This window comes from Aotus nancymaae, unplaced genomic scaffold (assembly GCF_030222135.1).
Source record: "Aotus nancymaae isolate 86718 unplaced genomic scaffold, 86718_ANA_hifiasm-v0.15.2.pri h1tg000021l, whole genome shotgun sequence".
Taxonomy (NCBI): Eukaryota; Metazoa; Chordata; class Mammalia; order Primates; family Aotidae; genus Aotus; species Aotus nancymaae.
Genome location: NW_026988433.1, coordinates 2,486,156 through 2,503,618, shown reverse-complemented (window position 1 = coordinate 2,503,618; position 17,463 = coordinate 2,486,156). Strand labels below are relative to the sequence as shown.

At 50.7% G+C, this 17,463-nt stretch overlaps 1 protein-coding gene across 10 annotated transcripts in view; it reads right to left on the bottom strand.

The window, feature by feature from the left end:
* Positions 1–17,463, bottom strand: part of RIMBP2 (RIMS binding protein 2) — a 340,749-nt gene that overhangs the window by 224,216 nt on the left and 99,070 nt on the right. Inside the window, exon 1 of one of the 10 annotated variants that reach the window (XM_064379557.1) lies at positions 1,766–1,983. The exons of the other annotated variants lie outside the window; for them this stretch is intronic. The gene's annotated coding sequence lies outside the window, so the exon portion shown is untranslated. Of the gene's footprint in view, positions 1–1,765; positions 1,984–17,463 lie in introns of those variants that run through there. 10 annotated transcript variants of the gene reach the window in all.

Here is a 17,463-nt window from a genome sequence, read left to right as displayed (position 1 = left end):
TTTGGGGTAGATTCTATAAATCAAAGATTTGAACTTTACTTGTAATGCCCAATTTATTTTTAAATGGAGTCTAGTCTCTTCAATAAATCACTCACAATAAGAAACCATGTTTCCACCTCAAAGAGACCAGAAAGACATGGCTGCCAGCATCACACCTGAGGCGGGGCTGGATCTGGGTTCAAAGTAACAAGGTATAAAAGACGTAAATACTGAATATGGGCTGAATACTATATGCTATTGGGGAATCGCTGTAAGTTTTAGTGTGAAATTGGTATTGTGATTATGTATGAAACAATTTTATTTTTAATGATGCATTATCAAGTAGTAATAGTGACGATATCTGCAACTTTGAAACAACTCAGAAAATCAGATGATAGACAGAGAGTAACTATGACAACACTGTTAGATGATTGCGTCTGTGTGCTGTGTGGGGGTTCATTCTACTATTCCTTCCATTTCAACATACGCTTTAAATTTTTCGTAAGTAAAAGCTGAAAATGGGCCAGGCACAGTGGTTCACACCTGTAATCCCAGCACTGTGGGAGGCCAAGACAGGTGGATCATTTGAGGTCAGGAGTTCAAGATCAGCCTGACCAACATGGTGAAACCCCATCTCTATTGAAAACACAAAAAAATTAGCCAGGTGTGGAGGCAGGAGCCTGTAGTCCCAGCTACTTGGGAGGCTGAGGCAGGAGAATCACTTGAACCCAGAAGGCAGAGGTTGCAGTGAGCCGAGATCGTGCCAGTACACTCCAGCCTGGGTGAGACTCTGTCTTAAAAAAAAAAACATCGGCCTTGCCTGAGAGTCGACGTGATGGGAATTGCACACAGTGTTTTCTTCTCTGTACTTTTCTAAGAGAAAAAACGTTCTCCCAAATTAAAAACCACAGTTGGAACATTGCATTCCTGGGATTACCACCCTCTCACGATTATCCTGCCACTAACTGCCTGGACTAGGCCATAAAAAGGGTTTGCAGAGAGGCAGGAGCGGGACGCGTGGGAAGGGAGTCACACGTCTACACAGCTCCTCAGTTCCAAGCAAGGAGCCAGGTCCTCAGGTGGTTGTCACCACCCGCGCTGCGAAGGTGGGGAGGAGGCAGAAGCTGAGCCAACATGTCCCAAAAGGTGTGCTGTGAAGTGTCTCCTGGGATTCACCACTTACAGCAAAACGCATAGTGGTTTCCGCCCAAACCTCATCTGAAAGTCTGCACTTCCTGAACTGTAAACTGTTAGAGCAAGCGGTAGAGATCACGAACTGGAGATATCTCCAGCCTCCTCCTCAGCTTCTAAATATGAACTCTGCCCCGCTGCTAGAGCCTGGCCTTCGACTGAAGTCAGAAACAAAGCAAAATGTCTCAAGGCTGCAATAGTCCAAGTCACCACAACCACCAGTTCACACTCTTTAAACACAGCTTGCCCCAGCTGTGAGCCTGAGGTGTAGAAAGTATTCCTTCTTCAAGTTTAATTTCTGTAAATAGTCTCAGTTTCAACCCTGTGAGAAGCCTGGGCTGAGCACTCAGTCACAGACCTGCCTTTTATGTGTTTTATACTCTGCCTTTTAGATGTTCAGATACACAAACACTTAGCATTGTGTTACAGTTGCCTGCAATATGCAGTAAGTCACGTCCCGCACACGGGGTGCAGCCCGGGAGCCACGAGCTGGACCACACACCGAGGCATGCGGTGGCCCCCCCAGCGAGGTTTGTGCAGGTGCACTGCGGTGTTCCCATGACGAGACCGCCAGCACGCATTTCTCAGAACTTACCCCACTGTTCAGGACACAGGACGGGGAAGGTACACGTTAAAACTTGAAAAGATCCGCACTATCCTAATAATATCACGGGTGCTTCTGGGAATGAGCGGTGGGTAGGTGCTGAAAGAGTCCCGTTAAACATTTCCTGATGTTTCCACTGGGGGAGAAAGGGCTCTACTCGTGACCGCATCTGCTCAGATCACAATTTAACAGGCTGATTAAGATCCTATTTAATAGACGGTGCCTCCATTTGGTAGGTTTCCTCAAATTTGCCACATAGCACCCCGACTAATCATGGCTTCTTGTGCATGCGTGCATTTCTCACAGGGTTTCTGCCACGTCTCCACACCCAAGGCCATCTTTCCACACACTCAGTGGGAACACGCTGCTTATTCACAGTGCTTTGACCATCTCCTGAGAGTTTCTCGGGGAGAGGCATGAAAACACCGCCTCCTTAAGACATCCTCACCAGGGACTGTTTCTCCACACTCAGCCCGAGAGTGATTCAGACACGAATCTGACTCCCCAGCAAGCAGGAGCCCACATGGGTCAGAAACCGCTGGGGGTGCTCAGTGAGGGGAGCCCCGGAAAACTATTCATTCCACCAGGTCCAAGTTCCATCTCCTCCTGTCCACTTTTCTCTAGGCTGGCCAAGCAGAAGCATCCATTTTTACAGCTGCTTAGGCTCTGCGTTGGGCGAAAGCGTCAGGAAGAAAAGCCAGGACTCCAGCAAAAGGGGCGCTCCTGGAGGATGTGGGAATGTGTGGGGGTCAGGGGCTTGCGGGGCCAGGTGCAGAAGGCAGGGGTTCCCGGGTCAGCCCTGCCCAAGGACCTGCTGGAACTTGCCACTGAAGTAAATACGCTCAAAATGTTGATTTTCCGCTTGATTTACTCAAAGATTCAGCATCCTAGGAGAGTGCTTCCAATTGTTCCATGTCTGACCCCCCGGCTCCTGCCTGGGAACCAGGGCAGGAAAAGGAAAAATTGTGGAAAGAGCTGCTAGAAAACGCTTTGGTTTCTTTTGTGAATAAAACACAGAACAGTACAAAGGGAAACCCAGACACTCAGGAAGAGGGTGCTGGGCAGGAAGGCCGATGGCACCCGCACAGAGGGCGGAGGGAGCTCCCCCATGCACAGCCCACTGGCACTGCACGGCCTCCTGGCTACACTGGTTACTCTGGGTATTTCAGGGAAGTTGCAAGTTCTCAGGGTCAAAGAGACCTTCCGTCCAGGCTACGCGTCCATCCTACAGGTCTGATCGCCCACGCTCGTGTCTCTACTGGGGGTTGGGAGGTCAGTCTCAGCTTCCCAGGGATGAAGAGGCTTCCGAAGGCCAGGAGCTGTTGGGGTCGGACCTTTCTCCTAGGGGGCGGTGGGCAGTGGGGAGAAACATCTCCACCCAGGAGGGGAGGCTCAGGCCCTGTGGGGACGGAGCACTGCCCAGGCCGCTCCTCTTGGGGACCCTGTTTGTTTTGTCTGATTTTATTGTGTACCACATGATGCTTTGACATATACGTACACTGTGGAATGGTTCAACCCAGTTAATTAACAGGTGCATTACCTCATAGTTATTTTGTGGTGAGAGCACTTAATAGCCACTCCCTTAATATATTTTACCAATACATCACCATTAATTATGGTCACCTTGCAATGCAATCGATCCCCTGAAATGCACCCTCCCATCTAACGGCAATTACACATCCTTTAACCAGCATCTCCCCACACCCTCCAGCCTCTGGCAACCGCCATTCCACTCTACTCCCACGACATCAACTTTTTAGCTGCCACGTATGAGTGAGGCCATGCAGTATGTCTTTCTGTGCCAGACTTATGACCTAACAGAGCATCCTCCAGGTTCATGTTGTCAGAAAACAGTATGGAGTTTCCCTTCTCGAAAAATTACAAATGAAATGACTATGAGCCCGCCATGCCACTGGCATCGACCCAGAGGGCATGAACTCGGCCTGTCGCGAAGCTGCCTGCGCCCCCATGTTTACGCAGCACTATTCCCACTAGCCAAGGTGTGAAATCAACAGAAGTGTCCATCGATGGATGAATGGGTCAAGAAAATAGTTCTCTATACAACGGAATGTTGTCCCGCCATCAAAAAGAATGAAATCCTGACACCAGCATTGGCAGGGCTCTTGATCAACCCTCCTTGGTGATACAGTCAGAGGGACCCTGACCCACCCAGGGGAGAACTGAGCCACCCAGGGGGGCTTCTCGTTGGGCCTGGGTCACTTTCTTCTGTTGGATGGATCGGGGGGTGGTTAGTCAGAGTTCCCTGGAGAAACAGGACAGGATAGATACACTTGAAGAGACTTCTGGGAGTTGCCTTGTGTGATTACAGAGGCCAGGAAGTCCCATGATCTGCTGTCTGCCATCTGGAGAGCCAGGAAAGCCGACGGTGGAAATTCAGTCTGAGACTGCAGGCTTGAGAACTGGAGGAGCTGAGGTTATCACTCCCAGCCCAAGGCTGCGGGTGAGACAACTGGAGGTAGGGTGCTGGAGCGGGGCTGGTGGGAGGCCTGGAGTCCAGAGGTCCAAGGCCCAGGAGCTCAGGCATCTGCAGGCAGGACAGACAGAAGTCCCAGCTCCAGAAGGAGCAAGTTCACCTTTCCTCTGACTTTTGTTCTGTGGGAGCCCTTGATGGGTCAAGGATGCCCTCACACATCTGTGACGATTTCTTACTCAGTTCACTAATCCAAATGCTCACCTCCTCCAGAAACGCCCTCACAGGAACCCCCAAAAATAGTGTCTGACCAGCTCTCTGGGCATCCCTCAACCCAGTCAAGGTGGCACAAAGTCAACCCTCATGGGGCAAGTGGAAGCCTGCTCCTCCCGCTGCCTCCCGTTCTGGGGTCTCCTGCCAGGGCAGCCTCCAGGGTCCTCCCTCTGTTCGTGGAGTCTCGCTCCATCTCCAGGGCCAATGGCTGCACTTTGAAGGGAGGGCCTCCGCCATCTGTGTGGCCCCACAAGTCAGGTGATTTTAAAACCTCTCCGCGCTTGAGTAATATTTAATAGATTTAATACACACTTATCTCTGATAAACACAAAAGGGTAAAAACTAGGTAACGTGTCCTAGCAATGTATATGAGACTAACAAACATTTTGTGACTCATAAAGCTAATTTCACTGCTTTAAATTTGCTGTCACCTCCCCCCAATAACACCCACAATGTCTCAGAAACTCATGTCCACTGGAGGCTGTTGCACCCAGTAAGCCCCAGCCACTCAGCCTTCGAGTTCCCTCATTTCTAAAGTCAAACAGGGTCAGCTCACAGGTGGCTTCACCCTGGAGAGTCTTATCCAACACCTCATTTCACAGAGGAGGCCTCAAAAGGGCCAGGGGGAAGGAGCGTTGAGCCTCTAGCCACGCCGCCCACCAGGGGCAGAGCCTGAACTCAGCCTCAGGCCACTAATGTGGACTCCAGCCTCCAGGCATCACTGCCAACACCAAGGGACATGGAGCTGCCAGGCTCACCTGGATGCAGACCCTGGCACCTCATTCTGGGTTTAGACCCCATGGGGTGAAGCAAGGCACACAGGACTGAGCTGGGATCTGCAACTTGCAGTATAAAGAGCCCGGATGGGTGAAACAGCTTCTCCTTTCCCTCCACCTTCCCCCAAGTCCAGAACCTCCCAGGTAACCCCTGATGATGACCCAGGCTCCATCTAGTCTCCAGTCCCCCGTCACTGCCACCTTCACCAGTCCATTTAGACACTGGGTTACCCCACTCACGAGCTGGTTCTCCCTGGCCTTCCTTGGTAGACATTTTCCAAACCACCCCCCTCAGCCAGCAAGGATGACTAGGTGACATTTTTGACCACACGCATGTCCTTAGGAAAATCCCATCTGTCAGAATCCAGGACAAAATGAAGGCCATGCCTTGTGAGTACTGAGGGGACGGGATGGAGGGAGAGTTGACAGCTGTACTGGTGGGCTGCAGGGGCCAGCAAGGCAGGGGACACTGCCCCCGGTGACTCGCAGCTGTGGGAGCTGTGACTACCCCGCCTGAGGGTCAGTGGGCAACCTCAGATACCCCTGCCACAATCCCCAGGCTCCTGTTGCAACCCCATGGGCCACGCCACCTGGAAGCCACAGGGCAACCCGAGTGAGGAAGTCCAGCACACCCGGCCCCCACCCCGCAGGAGGAGCATGGCACAGAAGAAGGTAGAGGGTGGATCTGGGAGGCAAGCAGGGAAGGCCCAGCATCGAGTCCTTCCTTTCCTCAGTAAAGGCTCAGTCTCACAGGCCGGGCACGGTGGCTCACGCCTATAATCCCAGCACTTTGAGAGGCTGAGGCAGGTGGATCACGAGGTCAGGAGTTCAAGACCAACCTGGCCAAGATGGTGAAACCCCGTCTCTACTAAAAATACAAAAATTAGCCAGGTGTGGTGGCAGGCACCTGTAAACCCAGCTTCTTGGGAGGCTGAGGTGGGAGAATCACTTGAACCCGGGAGGCAGAGGTTGCAGTGAGCAGAGATTACGCCACTGCACTCCAGCCTGGGCAACAGAGTGAGACTGTGTCTCAAAAAAAAACACTTGGTCTCAGTAAGAAACAGCCCTTGTCTGCCTTTTCCATTCTTCCTGCTGGGATGCAGGTACGATTCCAGGAGGTGACACAGCCACCACAGGACCCCAACGACTGCAGACAGGGAGGGAGGCGGGGTCCTTCCAGCCCTCGGACCACCCCTGCCATGGTGGCCTCTGACTTCCTGCATGAGAAAAGCCAGCCCGGTCTCTGCGGGGCCGTGTCAGCGGGTTCCATTATTACTTGCAGCTGAACGCAGTCCCACCTGATACAGAGGGCTGGCCTACGCTTTACGCTTTGGTAGCCCTTGAGACTTAGTAACACAGTTGCACATACACCATCTGATTGGAAGCAGAAGAAATCAATGCCACGGTTCCCATTCCTTAAAGAGCACAAGAAAGAAACAAGTTACTCCTGGCCAGGGACTAGCATGCACTGGGGCAGTGCCCACAGGAATCAGTGAAAACCAAGTGATTAATTACCAACCTGGGGCTCAGCCTCTCTCATCCTCGGAAGATGCTCAGTGAGCAACATAGACAGACAGACAACATTCCCTACGCCCTAACAACGCAACACTCCTCACGTGTTAGATGGGAAAAAACTGAAGAGTGGTGGTGACAGCCCGTGCTGGGGAATGAGGAAAAAGGAATAGGACCCTCCATACAGAACCAGTGGGAATGCTGATTCCCGGAGTCTTTCTGAGAGGCAATCTCTCGGAGGCGTAATTTAAAAACATACACACAAATTTTGACCCAGAGAGTCCCAGAAATGGATTCCATAAAATAAAAAATGTAAGAATGTATGCACGAAGATCTTTAGCATAGCACTGATGAGGCAAAGAAAAAAGGGTAAATCCTGCAGGTCTGCAAAGGAACATCTTTTCATTGTGGTCAAATAAAACCGGTGTATCCATGCCATGGACTACAATGAAGCAATTCAGAATCACAAGCTAGAATTCTACGCGTTCATGACACACTTTTGAGTAAAAAGAATCAAATGTATACATACAAGATACATACATTTGATATGTATTTTATAAAATGTTTTATTAAATATTTTATATACATATTTTTGATAACTTCTGCATTTTGCTCTCTTCAGATGTGTAGGTACAAAATGGGACACCTTGGACAGCTCCTCATTTATCTGGCAGGAAACGTGCAGGTGTGTGTGTTTATATGTGTATGCGTATAAATGCACATGTATATTTTATAGACATATATACACATGTATATATGAGCTGGGGTGAAGCATGTATGTATATGTCTACAAAATATACATGTGTATATATACATGATACATATACATATATACACATACATATATAGATTCTTTTTTGAGACCTAGTCTGGGTCTCCCAGGCTGGGGTGCAGTAGCACCATCTCGGCTCTCTGCAACCTCCGCCTCCTGGGTTCAAGCAATTCTCCCACCTCAGCCTCCGGAGTAGCTGGGATTACAAGCAAGGGCTACCACACCCAGCTAATTTTTGTATTTTTAGTAGAGACGGATTTTCACCATGTTGGCCAGGCTGGTCTTAAACTCCTGACCTCAAGGGATCCACTCGCCTCAGCCTCCCAAAGTGCTGGGATTACAGGTGTGAGCCACCATGCCTGGCCTAGATTCTCATGATAATAAACCAGCAAACCCCCCAAGGCCTAGCTGTGGGGATGCAGGTGCTCGTCTTTGATTATAGACAGGGAAAAAGGGGTGGACACGCATTGCTCCCCTAGGCCATGGAATGTGATACTGCATAAGCATTAGGAGAGGAGAATTGGGAAAAACAGTGCCCGATCCATTTAAGCAGCACCATTTTCCAAGAGCAGTGACAGGCATCTTCCTGCAGTGCTGGGCACAGGTTTCAAGCCTCTGCCATCACATTCAGAAGGCCCGGCACCCACCCAGACAAGCCACCTGGAGAAGTCCCCATGTGCCCCTTAGATGGCCTCCTGACCCTCCTGCTCCGGGAGGGGACGTGGTCCAGACAACAGCATTTGCTTCTCACCTTTGGCAGGCACCAGTCTCCCTGCCTGGCAGGAGGGTGAAGCAGTCGAATGCACACATACACACCAACCTTTTGAATTCTGCATGCTGGGGCTCTGTGTCCAAGAGCAAGGATGTCTCATGTTACAGATCACAACATTCCGTCTGCACGTTTCCCACCAGACGAATGGGACACTGTTCACGGTGTCCCCTTTCATCCCCAGACATCTGAAGAGGACTAGACGCATGCAACGTTCCGTGTCTGGTTCCCCGCGCTCCTCTCCTTTCTGTACCCCAGCTGTTCTCCCCCCATGTCTCTCTCTCTTCCTCCCTTGTGTGGCTCCCTCCTCCTCCCCCTCCTCCTCTCTCCTTCCTTCTTTATTTCTACCTCCCCCATTTGTCCCTCCCTCCTCTCATCTTCTCTGGCTCTTGCCATTTTCAGAAGGGCTCCTGGCTCAGGGCTGTGCAGAATCACCTGAGCAACTACCACAGTTGGGAATCACTTCTTGAGAGCTTGTTGATTTCTCCTCAAACCTGTCTACAAGGCAAGATTTTTTTTGCTTTTCTTTCTTTTTTTTTTTTTTTTTTTGAGACGGACTTTCGCTCTTGTTACCCAGGCTGGAGTGCAATGGTGCGATCTCGGCTCACCGCAACCTCCACCTCCTGGGTTCAGGCAATTCTCCTGCCTCAGCCCTGAGTAGCTGGGACTACAGGCATGCGCCACCATGCCCAGCTAATTTTTTGTATTTCTACTAGAGATGGGGTTTCACCATGTTGACCAGAATGGTCTCGATCTCTTGACCTCGTGATCCACCCGCCTTGGCCTCCCAAAGTGCTGGGATTACAGGCGTGAGAAGGCAAGATTATTTTTAAACCCACTTAAGACCTAAGGAAACTGAGGCATAGAAAAAGTTACCCAACCCATCAGCCATGTCTACTGAGCACCCAGATGTGCAAGACACCATCCTCGGAAGCAATGCATGAGAGAGAGGTTAAGGGGTCTTCCCAAGCCAGAGCCTTCCCAGCTCATCAAGGCAGAGCTCAGCGCTGGCAGGAAGACACGAATGTCCCGAGACCCAGTCAGTGCGGTGCTCGGGAGTCTCTCCCAGTGACAGGCAAGCTCCTCCTACATCTCCATGTGGCAGCCAGCAAAGAGCTTGGCTGGGCACAAGCGGGCCCACAGGAAAGAGAAGACACAGGGTGACTTTAGCTTCCTGCACAGAGGCCTGGGGAGCTCTGCCAGAGGCCTGAGCAGAAAGGAAAGGTTTTAGAGGACTGCTTGTGTGGGCTGTGGGACCCACAAGATGGGCCTTGGTGTCAGCTGCTGACCTGAAGTTGGGGTGCTGGGGCCCCATCCTCTGCAGAGTCCCCCATGTCCCAGTGATGAGAGGCTCATCCCATCTCTCATTTTTTAGACCCCCCCCCCCCAGCCTCACACCTCCTGTTCTGAGAGCTTCCCGTGGGCCAGGCCTGGTGCTGAGACCCTACCAGTCTCTTCTGCGTTTCACTGTCACCAACAAACCCCCGCCACCCACAATAGTGCTGCCACCTCCATCCAGCACACAAGGACGTGAAGGCTCAAGGAACTGAAGCCCAGGCCACGCCCTGCTGCTGGGAGCTGCCCACGTCCATCCACTTCCAGATGGCACCATCCCTGCCCTCTGCCTCAGTCCATCCGCTTCCAGATGGCACCATCCCTGCCCTCTGCCTCTTGCTGACATTTCCTTTCCCTCCTCACTGGAAGGAGTGAGTCACCAGCTCCCTTCACCAGGCCCCATTTTTCTCCTAGCACACATTGCCCTGGGGCGCTGAGTGGGAGTTCAGTAAATGCTCTGGCCCCACAGGCTCCAGACCAGTTACTGCTCCTGCAGAAATGACACGTAGGTTTCCCTGACACGCTTTCGTTACTGCTAGAGGCTGCTTAGCGGGAGGTATTCAGAAGGACTTGGAGGCCTTTCCTTTAGCATAGATTGGCTGGTTCTCATTTTGGCTGAAGCTTCAGAAAGCAGCCGAGAGGAACTTGGTTACTTGGTTAGATCTGAGTGTCCATGATCTGACCCTCAGCAGCCCAGCACCTCCAGCCCTCGAAGGTCCACAGATGCACCCCAGTTCTGAATCCACAGAGCCACGTGAATCCCAGTTACGTTGGCAGAACACGAATTGCTCAGTTGTCTGGGCTACTTGGGGATCTTGTCCAGTCTTTGGAAAACTTTGATTGTATTGGCTGATTTTCAGATTACCGGGTCTCTTTAGAACTCAAAGATACTTAGAAAAATCTAACTCGGCCAGGTGTGGTGGCTTCCACCTGTAATCCCAGCACCTTGCGAGGCTGAGGCAGGAGGATCACTTGAGCCCAAGAGTTTGAGACCATCCTGGGCAAAATAGCAAGACCTCATCTTCACCAAAAAAAAAGTAAGAAACGGGAAAAGGAAAGAAAGGAAATCTAACTCTCCTAAGAGTCACGGATCCCCAAAGCAATTTTTCAAACGAAGAGTTAACAACGTTCTCCAGTCCCCTCGACAGCAGTTTGCTTGCCTATAGCTACGCAGCCCTGCCAGGCTCAATATGAACGTTTTATCTAAATAATCATTCCTGCCTCACACGATCAGCACTCAAGGCTTTCCTCTAATTACATTCACTCCTGGTTTGATCAAGTCAACACAGAAAGCTCTTCCCGGAGAACCTCAGATTAGGATGTTACACGTGTCCTTGATGCTTTTTTAAAGACAGCGTCCAGCACCGGATGTCATGCAGGACCTTCGTCTCTCTCCATGGGCCCCGTCCGAGGAGCCCCACGGCGGAATCCTCCTGCCCTTTCCTTTCGGTAAACACCAAAGGATCAGGTTCCCTCCGGTCTCAGGTTTCCCGCCCTCCCTGAAACGTCGCAGTGTTCAGCAGGTGGGGAGGATGGCGTTTGCCGCATCCAGGGGCCTGCGCAGCCGCCTTTCTAGGGAGTGCTCTGGGCTCCCAGGAGCTCTGTGGCTCTTCCTGCTGCACGGCCACACCTGAACAAGCATCCTGAAGGCAGGTGGGAGACTCCTCGGGAAGAGATTCAGGCAAAATGCCTTCCTTAAAAGTGCCTAGACGGAAATCTCTTTATAGCTTTGTAATGTAAATAGTCTTGAAGTCAAAATTTCAGCAACATAAAGCAATGTAAATGGGAGACTGTGCACGAAAAGGATGGAGAAGAGGTTTGAGAGAGAGAGAGAGAGAAGAAAGAAGGAAAGAAAGGAGGGAGGGTGGAAGGAGGATGGATATTTGGCCCTCTACCCAGAGTTTCATCACAGAGGGGTCTTTATCCAAAAGCCAGAAGTAAGTTAACAACTTTATTGCTGATGGACTTTCCACGTTAAACACACACAGACACACCCCTTACTCTGTAGCAAGCAACCTTCAAATTATGGCACCAAATAGGCAAAACTGAAGAAATGTGTTTTCCTATCATGTTAGTATTTGTTCATTCACTTCTTTATTCAATCTTCCAATTATTTATTCAACAAACTTCTGCACTTACTATTTTCAGAGCAGCTTTGTAGGTACTGTGAATGGTAAGTGAGCGAAGGTGAACTCCCTTCCCCAGTGAAGTACACATTCCAGTGGACCGCACAGACCACAAACACACAGGAGCGAGGCTGGAGGGCGTATGCGAGACAGTCACTGCGGCTTTAATCCCCTCATCTCTCCCAGGGCTGAAACAGTTATGCTCTTTACTAATCACGATTGATTTTTTTTTACTCCTTGGGAAACTGGCCCTTCAAATTCAAAGATATCTGAAACTTCCCAGTTTAGAGTGGAGATTATGCATGTAAGTTACCCACACTAAATCAAGTAGTGATTCTGGAAAGCCCCCGTCCTGTATGAAGGGGTCTGGGAGATGTTCACACAAAGCAGGAAATGCACAAGCACTTGTTACTCTTCCCACGTGAGTGATTAGCGTGGATCTCTAATCTAGCACGGCCTGTCGTCAAGGGGACCGCACAGACACCACGGCCCCAGGTTAAAGAGGAAGCTCCAGCTGTGCTCACAGTCCCTTATCAACCTCCTCTCCTAACCAAAGCCCTTCTGTTTGCACTGGGAGCTGGAGCCGGCTCTCTGCTGATGTCTATCAGTGGCAAATGCCTCCATTGCCCGGTAACTCTTGGAGACCACACAGGCCCGGGGTGGACAGCTGGTCAAAGCGCCTAAAGGGACAGTGACTGAACTGTGTCGGCAAAGAGGTGGCCCTGCAGACAGCCTGTTGTCCTTGGTGCTTTGCACCAGGGAGAACACGGAGCAGGTGTGCAGCGCTGGTCCGAAATCTGCCCACCGATAAGTGCTGTGCAGACTTGACTTGATGTAGAGAAGCAGGTTCCTGGACCCCCTGAGGCAACGATTGCTAAGGACCTCCGAGGCAGGGGCTCAGCCTTCTGGCCAGAGTTTCCGGGCTCTGCTTTGGAAGTGGTCGGCCGAGGACAGCTACAGTGCCACACCCTCCCCAGCCAAGGGATGGGCACAAGACCCAAGGGGTGCCAGTTAAACAATCAGCCCCTCAAATTTAAATCTTGAGCAGAGGGTCCCAAGGAAAACAAAAGAACCAGAGCCGGAGCACGTCCCCCCGGCGGGTCATCCCGCGGCTCTCCCCCTCCCTGATGCCTGCTCCCAATCCCTGACGCTTCATGGCCTCACCACTGGTCCTTCCAGCAAATCCCATTCCCCTTCAGGTGGCCAGCATCAGGTTCAGCTGCTTGCAACCAGAGACCTCGCGTCGGTTTCCCCCAGCCTCTGTGACAAGGTACGACAAACCAGGAGGCTTGAACAACAGACGTGCGCAGCCCCGCGGTCCCAGGGGCCACACGGCCAAGCCCAGGGCGTCGGTGGGGCTGGTTCCTGAAGCTCCGCCCATGCCTCTCCCGGCTTCTGTGCTTGCTGGTATTCTTGGCATTCCATGGCTCCTAGAAGCATCGCCCCAGTCCCCGCCAGTGTTCTCTGCATCCAAAGCACTCCTCTCTGTGAGGACACCAGTCATAGCAGATTAAGGCCTGCCCTAGTGACTCCGCTTTAAGTTGCTCACCTCTGTAAAGACCTTGTCTCCAAAGCAGATCACATTTTGAGGGGCTGGGCCTCCAACATTCTTTTTGTGGGAAATGCCACTCAACCTGTAACAGACTGTTAGATACGGTAAACCCCAAGTTTCTCTTCAAAGAATCAGTATGTCAGGGTGTTCCGCTCTCTTATTCTTTAATTCTGCATTTTACAGTGTAACTTCCTCGTAGTTTCAGTAAACAATCTTTTCCACCAGTTCTAATCAGTAGCTCACATCAGTTCCCCTGGTCACCTGCTCCAGTCACCTGCCCTGGTCACCTGCCCTGGTCACCTGCTTTGACCCGAGTCACCTCTGGTCACCTGTTCTGACCTGTCCTTTAACTGTCCGTCCCACCAAACTACCCACCCTGCCACTCCGGCTCCTACTCCTGCTCTCTTTAAAATAGCAAGTGGGAACTAGCTCAGACTGTGCAGTCCAAGCCTAGCCAATCGGGGAATGACACAGCAGTCGGGGTGACCTGCTTCAGGAGTAAGAACCCCTTCCCTGCCCTCGTCCAGGTGTGTGCTCACCATTGCTCCACCTGTGCAACGCCCACTTCTATAGACGTAAACTGCCTCGCTGAGGAAATTCATATTCAAGTGCTACTTCCTTTGCAGCACCGAAAATTTACATATAACAAGACCTACCTCTACGTGACCCGCAGTCAACCACCCACCCAGCAGTGGTGAACACCTGGGAACCTGCAGACATGGACTCCAGGCTGTGGCACCTGCGTGGCTGGGAGGCCTGTGGGCGGCCCTCGGCATCCTCGTTAGCCATGGGCAGGTGAGCAGCCTGCCTTGAAATCTGGCTGGATGGGAAGGCCTGAAAACATGCACACACCTCTGTAAGGACGCAGAGGTCAGCCCTCAGTGAGGGTGCCTTCATTTTTTATACCAGCCCCCTGGGAGCTTTCCCCCTACGTGGAATGTAACCTCAGGCGAGCTGGAAACCCTTGAGTTCAGTCGCCAGGCTCAGGGGATGGGTCTTCTGAAAGGTGAGGGTTAGGGTGATGGACTACAGGTGGATCCTTCTGTGAGAGAAAAGCAGGGCGCCCAAGCCATGGTCATACACAGCCCTGCTGGCTTTTTGGGCGTCGTAGAAATGGTAATACGATGCAGAAACAGCGCCAGGCCTGTGAGCTCTAAGCGCATGATTATGGGACGCTTATTAAAGACTGACACCAACACAGAGGAAAAGAATGGAGATTCCCAAAACATCAGCGGAGTTCCTGGATCCAGCCATTCCTGAAGCTAGAATCGCCTCTCTCTTCAATTACACCAGTCAGTAACTCCCATTTTGGCTGAGGCTAGTTTGAACTGTCTCTCATCTGAAATCTGAAGACCACAACACACATAATATAACACCACAGGGCACAGAAAGCCCCAAGGCCTCTCAGAACGTGCAGCTCCATCTCTGTCCTGCACAACACAAGGAGCAAGTAAACGATGTCCCAGGGCCCGAGTTTGCAAGAGACAGGAGTGAAATGGACGATACGGAGACCTGGGCGTCATAGCTGGAACTGTGACTGCTTCCTTACCATTTGCAAAGCTCTTGCCAAATACATTTGTACTCCCCCCTTTCACTGCCCTCTCGGGTAAACCTGCAGCCATCTCAGAACCAGGCGGTGCCGAGTCCTACAGGCCAGCAGCCCATGCACTTCCCGACAGGCCCAGGGCAGCACTCGGGCTTCGTCTGACCGTAACTGGCACTGAGACTTCAGTACCAACACAGCCCACTCCATGTCGACTTGTCTACTTTAAAAAATAAAAACAGAACAAAATGAAACAAACAAAATGGAATTTAAAACACATAATTGCTTTAGTCAGGAAGCGTAATGACATTAAGAGCCATTTTAACTAGACATTTCCACACAAATAACATTAGGTCGAGACAGTCAGTCTTGGGGTTCCGGCCAAAAATGAGCCCTGAGAACTTGCAGGCCTGCCTGTTTCAGGTTGCGTCCTGGGGAACGGCGTGACCTGTGGCTCGCTGGGGCAGCCCTGAGGCCCCCACAAGGCTGCATGGAGGTTCCTCCTGCATGGAGGTAACTGGGATACCCCAAACATCACAAGTTTTGCCGACTCTGTGCCAACTATTAACTGGCCCTCATTCTTCAAATGAGCTTGTGTGTTTTACATACATAATTATATTGAAAAAGGACACTCCATATGACTAACAAAACTACTGGTAATTCACTAGTTATTTTACATAGAGATAAATTTGCTAGTTATTCGCTAATTGTATATATAATTCACCAGTATTTTTATATATTTATATATAATATGTATTTTATAATAGAGACGGAGTCTCACTTTGTTGCCCAGGCTGGTCCCAAACTCCTGGACTCAAGCGACCCTCCCACCTCTGCGTCCCACAGTGCTGAGATTACAGGAATGAGCCACTGTGCCTGGCCTGCTTGTTACATTTTTTCTAATTGTATTTTTTCTAATGAATACATGACCATAGCTAGCTAGGGTTTGTTGATTGTTTTTGCCTATTTTATTGCCTGTACAACACTCTTGGACATATCGGGTCAGTTGGCAGATTTAGGCAACGCCTCCACCAGGCTGATAGTCACAAAATTCTCCACAAAGGCAAGGACGACGACATTTCTCTCTGAGCCTGCCCAACGCTTCCATGTAATCTCTGTTCCCAGAGCTCATGGCACGGAGTAAACAGTCTTGCCTACCAAGCCCTGGAGGTAGGAACAACAGGACTCATCTAACGGGGAACATGAAAGAACAGATGGTGCGGAACAAGGTCCGGGGATACTGGTGGCGCCATTTCCTTTCAGTATCAGTGGTTTCTTGTCTCAACAAATATTTGCCAAGCACCTGTAGTGTACAAAGTCCAGATGCCGGACTACATACACACATACACAGACGCATATAAAACTGAGGTAAATTGACTACTAAGTAACTATTGAACACTGAGGTGATTCCATAATGCATTATTGAATTTTAAAAGCAGATTATGAGCACATACACATATTCCCTTTTAGCTTTTCATGCATATTTCAACACTTATACAAATAGAAGCACTTTTTAAATTTTACTTTAAGTTCTGGGATACATGTGCAGAACGTGCAGGTTTCTTACATAGGCATACATGTGCCGTGGTGGTTTGCTGCACCTATCAGCCCATCATCTAGGCTTTAAGCCTCACATGCTTTAGGTATTTGCCCTAATGCTCCCCCTCCCCTTGCCCCCAACCTCCAAAACAGAAGCACATCTGCGCAGATTCTAGAGTAATGTACACAGGCAGCGTGGGCAAATGCGTTCCCTGCAGTAGTGCTGATAACAATTCGACATGGTGAGGGACAGTTAACTGTTGTATCTATGTGTGCATCTACATACAGCACAACTGTTCATCAACAGCAGCAAGTGCCTTCAGTGGGCACGAGCTGCCACCTACGACCGCTTAGCGCTCAACTCCATGCACGCCAAGCTGGTTACCACCAACACCTGCATTTCTGTGCCTGGGGGCTCAGTCTAGCTGAGACCCAAGGCTGCCTACATGCAGGGCAAGCAAGACATGCTGGAGCCTCCATGCACCTGCAAGGCCAGCTCAGCCAAATGGAGAGCACTGGTGGATAAATACCCCAGCTTCCTCATCCCACGAGCAGATAATCCCATGGCATACACCACAAAGTCTCCAGAGGTTCTACAGCAGGACTGAGCCCCCATCGCCCACAGTGGCGACTGGCTGGACAACACACACCCATTACTCACTTCCTGCCCTTCCATGTCTCACTTCCACACTCCCCTCCCAAAATTTCCTGGGGTCACCTCCCTGTGAAGCCACTTTTGCTAGAATCCTTGCCTTGGGCTTGCTCTGGGAGAGCCCACGCCCAGACACTCGGTATAGCTACACTGCTGGGCGATACACAGCGATTTACAAAGCTGAGGTCGGTGCCAACGTCCTCACAGGAAGTAACAGGCAAAGGTCTCTAAGAAATGTTCTGGAAATGGAAAATACTAACCTGCAGAAAAACACCGTTTTCTTTAAAGCACATACAAAATTACAGGATGGAGTTTCACGTATGTTTGTATACATCCGGAAGGACCAAACTGAAGACAGTGGTCAGCTTGGTAGAAGAGTTAAGACACATGAGATTTTACAAATTAAATA